Source organism: Ylistrum balloti, unplaced genomic scaffold (genome assembly GCF_031769215.1).
Source record: "Ylistrum balloti isolate Yb309-2 unplaced genomic scaffold, AGI_CSIRO_Ybal_v1 Utg371058, whole genome shotgun sequence".
Taxonomy (NCBI): domain Eukaryota; kingdom Metazoa; phylum Mollusca; class Bivalvia; order Pectinida; family Pectinidae; genus Ylistrum; species Ylistrum balloti.
Window position 1 is genome coordinate 244915 of NW_026782585.1, and position 12225 is coordinate 257139.

Here is a 12225-nt window from a genome sequence, read left to right on the forward strand (position 1 = left end):
AAAGAAAATCATTACTCTTTTGTGTAAACAGTAGGTTTCACCATCCTGACTGCACCAATAGGGCAGATAAATTCAATCTTTGAGATCCACCTTCATCTGTTTAATTAAAGTATTTTGACAAAACGTCGTAACAAATATCAGTCGGTGAAGGGAACTCAATTTAATGTAAATCGAAGGTCTTCGGAGAGGTAGCGCCCAAAAGGTTAAACTTCATTAAGGGTTTTAAATCATTCTTTTTCTGCTTGGATGAAGAAATTTTGTACAAATTTTGTTTGAGACTTTCTCATCTTTCGAGACAAATGCAGCTACAAAATGATAGCAAAAAAGTTCGATGTGAAAGCTGAAATATTCACTGAGATACAAGACCTATGCGCCTCTTGAAGAATCAACTTAACATTGTGTACAATATAAAATCTTATATCAAACGCTGGAAAATGATATATTTTTCTACGATCAACGATTTCAAGTAAAGACGGAAAGGTGTTGTTTTTCGTTGTTTTATTTTTTTAGCTGAAGAATGTGCCTGAAGACGAAACTAGTTACGAGTGGTGTTTGATTTTTTTTTTTTTTTTATCGCAGATGGGTAATACTGAGGAGTGTTTCTCCTGAGGTGATATCCTAGTTACTGGCGTTGAACAAGAGATGCGCATAGATTCCACAGTATAATATTGCGTGCACAGTGTGGTCGCGTGGCTGGTGAAATCAAACGTAGTATTATCGTTAGTGTCAACAGTAATGAAGTAAAAAGGACATCTTTGTGCCGACCCTGATGTATAGTCAACACATAAAGTCTTTTGAAATGAGAGATGTATTTGAATATGAAGCTGGTATAACGAGATAATTAATCGCCGTATGTTTCCCCAACAGCGCCATGTAGTCGACATTCGGGTCACCTCTACCCTTATCACGTCAAAAATAAACATTATTAAGTTACAAACGGTTTCAGTGAATTTGTACCTAAACGCACATCTTTATTTTTGTCAAATCATCATTGTCTAGGCGAGAGAAGATGACAAATATCACATAAACCTGATTCTGGGCAATTATGGGGAAAATTTGAACGGGAACAGCCGACTTGTGGCTGAGAAAAGATAGATCTAATTGTTTTGTTGTGAATGTGAATAAGGAGATGGAAACAATATTGAGAAGGTAATGAAGTAAGGATAGTGTGATGTCGCCAAAGAAGGGCCTAGAAAGGGCAATGCACCACGCCAGGTTACCACAGGCCCTGACCAGAGGCGCCACGGTGCCTGTGTCCAGTAAGAGTGGCTATGCAAGGAACACATTCCATTTGTCCAGGACACCACGTAAGGATATCTCAGTCCTGTGTGCAGTCAAGGGCGTCACGCGAGAATTTCCAAATCCCTGACCATAAGAAAAGGCACCAAACCAGCGTCTCAAAGTCCCTGTGAGCTTGTGAGAGTCGCCATTCCAGGATTCTACAGTTACGTTCCCAGTCGTAGAAACTTGGTCAGTATCTTACAGTACTTGTGCCGACTGCGAAAATGTGCCACGCCGGTATGTACTTGTACCATGTCCTGAGATGAGCCTCCAATTATCATGTCCTGGCGCCACACCAGTATCTTAACATCCCATTGTCCAGTCAGATATCTTCCAAACTTGTATAATGTGAAATCACTAAAAACCAAATTGATGACTTATTGTCCTCTCGCATTTTCAAGTACGTATATCTATTCACTGAAATAGTTTTTACAACCGGAAGGATTTGCAGTGCCACCTAGTGTCAATGTTATGGGCGTAATATCGAGACAAGCACATGGTATACAAAGATGGCATCCCCAGAGTAATAAAACGCTGTAAATATCCAGAAACACATGCTTATGATAAAAAGAATGTTTACATGTCAAGCTGTTGTTTGATAGTGTTGTTATAATAATAATAGGAATACCACCTCAGAGAAGACTCCCCCACAGCTGTACATTTTAACCACGTGGAAAAGGAGGGAGCTGTTCTGGTTGCAATTATTTTAAGCATTAACCGCTTAACTACGAAAATAACTTTCTTTCCCTTAATCTTACATATACACATTAACTTGAACTGTGAATATGAACACCTTATTATCTTTTTCTCGAATGAATTTTGATTTAAAACTACATGCAAATAAAAAAATTAAAGACATTTTCTATGACTAGATTTTGCATGAAGCTTACCAAGCATGTGCATTTTATACCTAGAATTATTGCCTATAAGGCAAAAGACCAATGTTTTTACTTAAGGTAGTTAGACACCTATAGACGGTCACGGGTCGGTGCTAATGAGGGAAGAATTGCATCACAGCGCATGCGCGGATGAGGCTTGTTGGCATAGTTGCCGAAGCTGGCGGGAGGAGTGTGTTTGATACCTATCTCAATATGGTGGTCCACACTTTGCAGGTGTTAGTCTGTAATTTCCACTGGAATAAGACTAAAATGGCATCTAATTGCTCGTTAGCTCTATCCCCCGCCAGTAACTGGCTTCGCAACATTTACAAAGCACCGACAGTTTTCCAATACACTGCCAATGATAGATAAAAAGGGGTACCTGGCGGGCTCCCTGGTTAAACCACAAAAGGAAACAGATCGACAATGTATTTAACTATGATCATAACACGGTATTCATAGGATTTTAGGAGTAAATTGACCTCGTTAAACAGAAATCGAGTTAAAAGGAAAAGGAGGCACGCATGTTTGTTTCAAAAAACTTTTGGAGTTTCTAACTCAAATTTTTCCAAAAAGGCAATTTGAATACTGAACCTTGGCCGCTAGCTGTTCATTTCCTTTTCGATCGAAAACCTGTGTCCTTTAAACATGTCATCATGCTTTATTAAAATAATATCTTTTTCGGTCGTTGGCGTTTTACGAATTGATAAACAATGATATAGATTTTATTGTACTTGAATTACTTACAGAGTTAACACGTGCAATTATCGTTATGATATCCCTAAACACACGAGTCTAAAATTTATATCCCTGACATAATATATGGCTAGGAACGATTTCATCGCTCATCGATTTCGTTGGTATCAGTATATGTCAGCTAGGCCATGGGAAGTTATCGTTATGGGGCATTATGTATATATTATGGTACAAGTAAACGGTGGCGACCCCTACCGGAGCCCCTGTTGATAGACCTGACAGAGTGAACATTGTTGTTGCCTTGATAAGTTCGACCCCAAACGTATTGCTATCTGTTCCTCTCTCTACATCGATGAAACATTTGCACCTCAAATAATCTGTCAAAACATGAAAAACGTTTGACAAGGGGAAAGGTGCACACGCGTAATTTCGCGCCTATCTGTGGGTGAAAGGATAGACGGGTACAGAGTCGCTGAGACGAAGAAACAAATGATGTGGCAATGGAGATTGAGAGGCATCCAAATAGTTTATATATACATAAGAAACAGGCTAATTTCTAATCATGCTATCGGTCTAATGTAAATGTGATGATGAGTTTGGCTATCAGAATTAGAGATTTTTTCCCTCAATATAAACGCGTTATTACCATTTCATGTCTTTGCTCCAAACGAACTTTCCAGATCGGCGAGGATTCGACTAATGAAGTGGTCCATTTGACAATCCCCATCCATTATTGAACTGACAGAAACCCTGAGGGTCATCCTCGACATGAGATACACAGACACCGGATGTGGTGTCAATTAGAAGGGAAATATTATACAAAACTTAGGATTGGTAGTTCATTTATAACTCAAATTTGATCAATGTGCTTTAAATTCGTTTTTGCTTGTCTCCACTTTCATTATTTTGTATTGTTCATGGTACCTACTGTGTATCCTCGATTATTGATTTAGTATTGTTTGGTGTCTGATCTGTCCGTTCTGATCAAAGTTTTTCTCCTTTTAATCTTTTCCCCTGTACAATAGATTCGTGTCTAATCACGTAGTGACTGCTTTATTGGACAATTGTTTTTACTGCTGTTTGGTTTGGTATTTACCCTCCTCGTTTTGTTAGTTTCATTTTGTCGTCGGTTCCTTATGTCATTGTCATTGTCCTGTGTTCATGAAGCTGTAAGTGTTTCGGTTGACCCGGTTGACCCGTCGTTATTAGCGTTGTGTCGATTGGTGTCTCCTATGTTCATGAAGCTGTAATTCTCTCGGTTGACCCGTCGTTATTAGCGTTGTGTCGATTGGTGTCTCCTATGTTCATGAAGCTGTAATTGTCTCGGTTGACCGCCATATTGGTGCCGTGTCGATTGGTGTCTCCTATGTTCATGAAGCTGTAATTGTCTCGGTTGACCGCCATATTAGTGCCGTGTCGATTGGTGTCTCCTATGTTCATGAAGCTGTAATTCTCTCGGTTGACCCGTCGTTATTAGCGTTGTGTCGATTGGTGTCTCCTATGTTCATGAAGCTGTAATTGTCTCGGTTGACCGCCATATTGGTGCCGTGTCGATTGGTGTCTCCTATGTTCATGAAGCTGTAATTGTCTCGGTTGACCGCCATATTAGTGCCGTGTCGATTGGTGTCTCCTATGTTCATGAAGCTGTAAATGTCTCGGTTGACCGCCATATTGGTGCCGTGTCGATTGGTGTCTCCTGTGTTCATGAAGCTGTAGATGTCTCGGTTGACCGCCATATTAGTGTTGTGTCGATTGGTGTCTCCTATGTTCACGAAGCTGTAAATGTCTCGGTTGACCGCCATATTGGTGCCGTGTCGATTGGTGTCTCCTATGTTCATGAAGCTGTAAGTGTCTCGGTTGACCGCCATATTAGTGTTGTGTCGATTGGTGTCTTCTATGTTCATGAAGCTGTAGTTGTCTCTGTTGACCGCCATATTAGTGTTGTGTCGATTGGTGTCTCCTATGTTCATGAAGCTGTAGTTGTCTCGGTTGACCGCCATATTAGTGTTGTGTCGATTGGTGTCTCCTATGTTCATGAAGCTGTAAGTGTCTCGGTTGACCCGTCGTTATTAGTGTTGTGTCGATTGGTGTCTCCAGTGTTCATGACGTTGTCTTATTATGTCCGCTTTTATTGGTGTTGTGTTGTCTGGTATCTTCTGTGTTTATTTTTCTGTTCATGTTCTAGTGATTGGATATGAATAATTACATGTATGTTATATACAATGCAGTGTTTATTGACCGTCATTTGAGCCAAAGGTTCAATACATTGTAACTAAAATGTGCTCGATGTTTATTTATTTATATATTATTGAAAATATTTTCTTTTATTTGGGTTCTGTTTCTGTATAATTAGCTATTGAAACTTTCCTTTTTATTAAAATTCGCGGCTGAAAAGAGATTAAGTCCTTTTGGTGTCACTTTTATTATCTGTGACGAGTTTGACACGCGCCATAAGAAAGTTTACGATCACTTTTTTTAACTCTGTTACAATGAGGAACAAATGTCAGTAGCGCGATTTCTGAATTTCAGAAGATGACAGCTTCTTTGGTGGTATATTCTTTTCACCTGAACTCTCGAAAAACAAGAGAAATGCATATGTTGGCTGTTAGTGCCAGGGATGTCCATAGTGGTATTTTAGCGAGAAATTCTAAAAACGCTTGTATTGGGATGGTGGCACCTAGATTTGAGAGGTGATAGGAAACCTGGACGTGCTGTTTTTGCTGGGCTTATCTCGTTAATGAAACACTCATGCATGACACACCTCACAGGAACACAGGAAGGAATTTTGTGGATGGAAATCCCGTAAATGGTAATACGTCATATTAAGATATCTAACTTATCCGTCATGAACGCTAAAAAGTAAAAAAATATATATATTCGTTGTATTTTAATGCTGTTTTAGATCAACATTTCATCTGATTATCTTTTTGAGGGAATAAATGCCCAGTCATTTTTAGGTTCTCTTTCAATATACCAAGCAAGTGATGAATATCTCGGAGGGCCCCCCCCCCCAGATCAATGCAAAGACATACCTCGATGATACTGCAAAATCAATCATTTTAGTAGAATAAATTTTGTTACAAAACCACGAAATTTGAGAGTCACGAAAACATATGATTCTACGGTAAGAAGTAATAACAGTATGTAATTTTGAACATTTACCTGTCTAATCACGTGCATATGTCACATTGTGCTACTTTATATATATTAATTTAACATACACTTCGTAAATATTGATCTAACAAATATAAAGTAATAGTAATACTATGCCAGAGATTTTCTGTTCTGATTTTTTGGTCCACTATTGCTTTAAATGGTACGATATATTTATATGTTCTTATCCATCCAGTCTCCAACACTCGAGAGTGACTGACAGCGTTTTGGCCAGGTCTTGTTGCAAAGAACAAGTACCAAAGGTTCCGGTCATATCAAGGGCCAAGTTTGGTCAAGTACTATTGGTTCAGGCCGCTGACAGAGAGAAGATAATGACCGTACCCACGTGTTCTGTCAGAGATATATACATATCGCATTGTTATGTAGATAACAGCTGGGCAGATGGACTCTCACAAGGTCTTTTGTGTAAACGTGACGAACGATGAAGGTTATTGATGTTAGCGGAGGTATATCTGTACCACAACGTCATCACTTTTTGGCAATATTATTTATTTACTTTCTCTGTTTCCCAATTTTATCCCTCGTTCTTTTTTATTTATCTTTTGTCGTATTTTCCATTTTTATTTTATATATATATATATATTTTATTTAAATCCTAATTTTCTCATTTATCTATCTATATATTAATTCATTATCTGTTTTTATTTAATTTCTGATCTGCTTGTCATTTGGTTGAATTTTTGCACCTTTTTCACCTTTTTAACTTAGTTTTCATTATGCGAGTGCAAAGAAAGAAAGAAAATTGATATCTGGCTTAAATCAACATGGCAACATTTGTGACGTCCATTATGTATTATCACTACATACGGAAACAAATATAAATGTACTTTTAATTTAAGATTATTGTTTTTAAAATTTTAGAGTTCATGATCTTTCATTGAACCAGACCCAATTGAAAATCTCATCAAGTCTTTTAAGACGGATTCCAGTACATGTAGCTATCACCATTTGATAAAGTGAAGCATCATGTTCAAAAAAACTATCCTTCAATCGTATGTTATCAAAAGTAAAGTTTGTGAATCACCAAGTAATTGTTCATCGTTTGACTTTGAACTCTTTCAGTTTGTTTATTCTGGGGAAATGTGTCTTATAGAACCAGTAGACACTACTTTTTATTTATGATTTTCGTTTGACGTCCCCAAAATCACTTCTCCGAATTAGCAAGATAGTACGTACTTTTAAAAAACCGATTGAAGGGAGGCAACTCTAACATTGCTGTAGCCTCTGTGCATCTATTTCAAAACAGTTACACTGCCTTAAAAGTACTTCTATTTCAAAGCAGTGACACAGCCTTAAAAGTACATTTATTTCAAAGCAGTAGCAATATCTAAAAACTACATCGATTTCAAAACAGGAACACTTCCTCAAAAGTACGGCTATTTCAAAACAGAAGCATACCTGAAAAGTACATGTATTTCAAAACGGCAGGACGCCCTGAAAAATACATCTACTTCAAAATAGTGGTATTACCTGAAAAGTACATTTATTTTAAGACAATTACACAACCTCAAAAGTTTTCCAATCAGTGGCACTACCTCAATTTGCAGCGATAGTGATATCAAAATAAAATGATAGTGCTACATTATATACGAATTCTGCCTTCTTTTTGTGACAAATTCTGGATATAGTTTTACTCTTTTACACAAGAAATACTATCTCATGACGTCATTGCCTAAATTGCTAATTCGTGGTTTTTCAAACCCCGTGATCGGAAGATCGAAGGCAAATAGTTTTTGTGCTGTCTGTTTGTCTGTTGTCACCTTATACTAATAATATACCTATATTTTTTGCACATTTGCCAAATGTGTTCCTCGTGACTAGGTCTTTCCGGTGGGACCAAAATGTTTTACTATGTGACCTTGGACATGACATTTGACCTACATTTGAAAAAAATTAAACATTGGCCTTAACTATTGCACAAAGCAGACATCAGTGTTTCACAAAGTGTGCATGCAATTAGCATATGTCCAATGTCTTACACAGTACATTTGCAACTGGGGACATAGTGTTTCATAAACATATCTTGTTTTGTCTTGTTTTATTTTTTGGAGCACAGAGCTATCATGGGCCAAGATTTTCTAAAATAAGAAATATTTTGCCTTAAAAATATTTTCATACCAGAGTCTAACCGTAAATGTAATATATAATGAAATTATCAAAACAATGCTCTCCCTGGAAAGTATGCCTCCTCGACATATCTGGTTACAGAGATCATTAAGTCTGGACGTATAGATAGAGGAAATATCACATCGAACAATGGCTCTATATATACATACACAAGAATTCAATGATATATTTATGGACAGTTAAAAGAATAATAGAATAAATTTGGCACTGTTTAATTAGGAGAAGAAAAAACAAGAAAGAAAAATATGAAACCGCCGTGCCGTAACAGCGACTGACACAGCTCGCTGCCGTGACCAGGATTCGAACCTGGGTTGTCGCGGCCACAACGCGAAGTACTAACCACTATACGATCACGGCTGTATTGGCGGTTAATGATTGTTTCGTTTAAATTCTTTCTTCCAGACATTAAGTCAATAAAATCGTAGCAACCAGGGACATAAATTATTCTAAGTTTTGGACATGGTCACTGATATGCTATTAAGGAATCGTGTAATGAGTACAATAAAAAAATTAACATGACGTAATAATTACTTTTGTGACGTCATAACTTAATCTTAAAACATAATACACTAAAGCATTATCATTTTACTTTTGTTAGACGTCATGATATGTAAACAAAAAAAAGAGACAGATTAACATAAGTTTGTTAACTTCTTTCTGTATCCTTGTTGTTCAAAATGTATGTATTTAATGAAATGTAATGATCAAATAAAGTTTAAATCAAACAAAAAAAAAAATTATAATATTACACTATCCACACGTGTATTCAGAAATATGTTGTAATATTTTTAGTGAAGTAAAAAAAAGAATTATGAATCTTTTGTAAAATTCGCATGAATGGGTTTGGAAATTGTAATATCACAGGTTTTATCATGTAAAATGATTTTGCATATTTTTTTTAAACACGATTTATTACCTTAAGATTTATGCCGACATTTCTTCAGATTCTATTGTCTTAAGTGTTTCATTGAAATATAATATGTAAATGTGTTGATTAATGTTATAATACAATCAATAAAAGTTGAGTTTTAACATTAGGGAAATAATGGACTAACGCAGTCATGTGAAGAAATATTCATTATTAAATATATTTCATGATGAAAAATAACTACATATTAACTGTAAAAGTAAAATTAAAAAGGGAAAAAAATCAATCCGCCGTGCCGTAACAGCGACTGACACAGCTCGCTGCCGTGACCAGGATTCGAACCTGGGTTGTCGCGGCCACAACGCGAAGTACTAACCACTATACGATCACGGCTGTATTGGCGGATGTTGATTGGACAGTATCAATTCTGTCGTCATTTATTACGTCAACAAAGAAAAAACCACATCTGTGAAATTGTTCGTTAATAATGTTATAAGATTTAAGACTTCAATAAATTAATCGTAGAAGTCCTACTATGTATTTGTATAATACAGGAACCAGGGACTTCAACTTTTTTCTGTAGATCCATGAATATGACATAACTTTAGACTCTATAAAATATCGAGTTCAAAAATCGAACGTAGCAAAGGAATATTCCGTAATGGTGCAAAGAATATGTTAATAACAAAAATAGATATAATGCATTCAGAGCCTAAACTATCTGTTCATTTGCAATATTTGTTTCGTGAATTGTTTCTTCTGATTAACCTTTTCATTCTTTCTCTTAGGATCATAATAATATATATAAATATTCTTTCTTCGGTTTTTTTTGTCTGAATACATCCGTTGATCTTGAATTTGATGTATATGTATCTATTGAAAGAGAGGACGGTGATAACATAATAACTTGTGCCAAATCTTTTGGTTTCTGTTTTGCAAATTCTAGATGAATTCCTTTTTCACATCACCGACATGATATAAACGAATCGTGTAACAAATATCATAAAATAAAAACGAATCGGTAACTACCTTCCTGACGTTATAACATCATAAGAAAAAGTGTGACGTAATAGCGTTTTCAATGTATGACGTCACAATAGGTCAATAAAATCACGGTAATGCTACGGTGTTAACAAATACCGTGATTTAAGAACATGCTACAATATTGAAAGTGAATTGAAAAAAGCAATGTTAATGTTCTGGAAAAAATGCATGTGAAAGGGTTAAGAAATTGTAAGATTCACGGTTTCATAACCGACTTAGAATCTGGGTCAATGGTTATATCATGTAGTCCGTGGTTTTATCATGTAAGAAGATTTCACATATTTTTCAAACATTAATTATTTCCGTTACACTACTGCCGATATCTTTCTTCTATTTCAAATGTTACGTCGAAATATGTTCTGTAAGTGTATGCATCACTGTAATATTACATTGTACAATCAGAGACGTATATACGTCTCTGATACAATGAATAAAAACTGAACTGTATTCGAGGAATACCAATAATGTATAACTTCATGACGAATAAAAAATAGTTCATAATTAAAAATAGTTCATAATAAAAAAAATAGTTATATATCCGTTAAGTTAATAAGATAATTTATTAAATATTGTTAAAATAAAATAAATATGAGAAAAAAATAATCCACCGTGCCGTAACAGCGACTGACACAGCTCGCTGCCGTGACCAGGATTCGAACCTGGGTTGTCGCGGCCACAACGCGAAGTACTAACCACTATACGATCACGGCTGTATTGGCGGATACGTTATGTAGATGAAAAAATTAGCCAGTACTCAGAGTCAACCTAAATAAAGAACCGGAAATGCATCATAATGATGTGGTTTCAGGGTTTGAAAAGTAACACGAGTGAATGTTTGATATCTTTGGAAATGTATAATTCCTATCAGTAATTCCGTTATTCTAGCACGTCAATCAAAACACCACGGACTCAGATATATACAGTACTATACAGGTAACAACATCTCTGTCCATCGCGTATAAATCAGTACACCAATGCAACGAGCACGCAGTTGTTAATTTTATAATATTCTGTTGTCCTTCTTTAAGAATTCTGTATAAAACAGTATGTTGCGTTTCATACAGTAACCTAAATTATTCACTGTATCTCTCTCTGTCGTAGCTATAGTTCAGCGAGACTGGTCTAAGGGCGATAACTCAAACAACCGCACTACAAAAGTGCTCGGATATAATCAGAGCCGAACGTTGTTAGACATGATACAATCATTTGTGCACGGATTAAAGACTGCTTGCTATCGACAATTTGATTGGACAATATTGACAATTTTATCCACGAGTTGGTTTTACTGGTACGTAGCCGAATGTATGTAGGTCGCTGATTTATATTACCATCTAAGAATGGGTTCACACTCAACTTATTTTTCAGTTTTAAAAGAATGTCGTTTGTTGGTTTCTAGTACACTTCTGCAGAGACGTTTGCAACAAAAATCAACGTCGGTTTTCATGATATAACAGTAGATGTTCGACACGTAGATATTTGACCAGAGATACCGACTAGTTGTTCCTACAATACCCTAGTATGTAGTTTAATAAGTACATGATGTAATGTGTGTTTGCTCAAAGATGGACTAAGAACGAATTCCGGCCAAGTCCCTCTAGACGATTAGTGATGATACTAGGCAGAGACATATAATACAATGTATTATACGTCCCTGTACTAGGTGAATGTTTTTATTTATCTTATCTTTTTCCTTTTTAACTTTATTATTTTTAAAACTGCTTTATATTCTCTAAAATACATGTGTAATATTGACATATCATAAGTTTTTTCTGTTTACTGAAGCCAGAGACATATATAACACGTGTGTTATAAACGTCTCTCCTGAAGCAAAAGCATCACTTTGGGTTTGTATCATTATTAGTTAAGTCAGACATATATATACGTCTCTGGTTAAATCAGTACCAATTTCACATGTATTTCTCAAAGGCTTTTGATGCTCAGCAGGACCAAAAATCAAAAGATATCAGCTCATCTTAAATCATTGTTTTACCTATTTGGTAAGTGGTTCAATAACCCTCATAGAAAAATAGTTGAAACAAAACATAAACCATGTCCCTCCTCACCATATATCGCCTTCATCATGACAATTTGGTTCATAACATCAGGTTCTACACTATTCCTATTAACGATAACAGTTTATCTCACATAAAAGTGTAT

General features: G+C 36.0%; 3 non-coding genes across 3 annotated transcripts; all 3 read right to left on the reverse strand.

Moving 5' to 3' along the window:
- Positions 1 to 8441: 8441 nt before the first annotated feature.
- On the reverse strand, positions 8442 to 8513 carry Trnah-gug (transfer RNA histidin (anticodon GUG)). The gene has a single exon. It is a non-coding gene; the product is annotated as a tRNA-His (tRNA).
- An 832-nt stretch (positions 8514 to 9345) lies between these two features.
- On the reverse strand, positions 9346 to 9417 carry Trnah-gug (transfer RNA histidin (anticodon GUG)). Its single transcript has one exon. It is a non-coding gene; the product is annotated as a tRNA-His (tRNA).
- A 1289-nt stretch (positions 9418 to 10706) lies between these two features.
- Positions 10707 to 10778, reverse strand: Trnah-gug (transfer RNA histidin (anticodon GUG)). The gene has a single exon. It is a non-coding gene; the product is annotated as a tRNA-His (tRNA).
- Positions 10779 to 12225: the final 1447 nt, after the last annotated feature.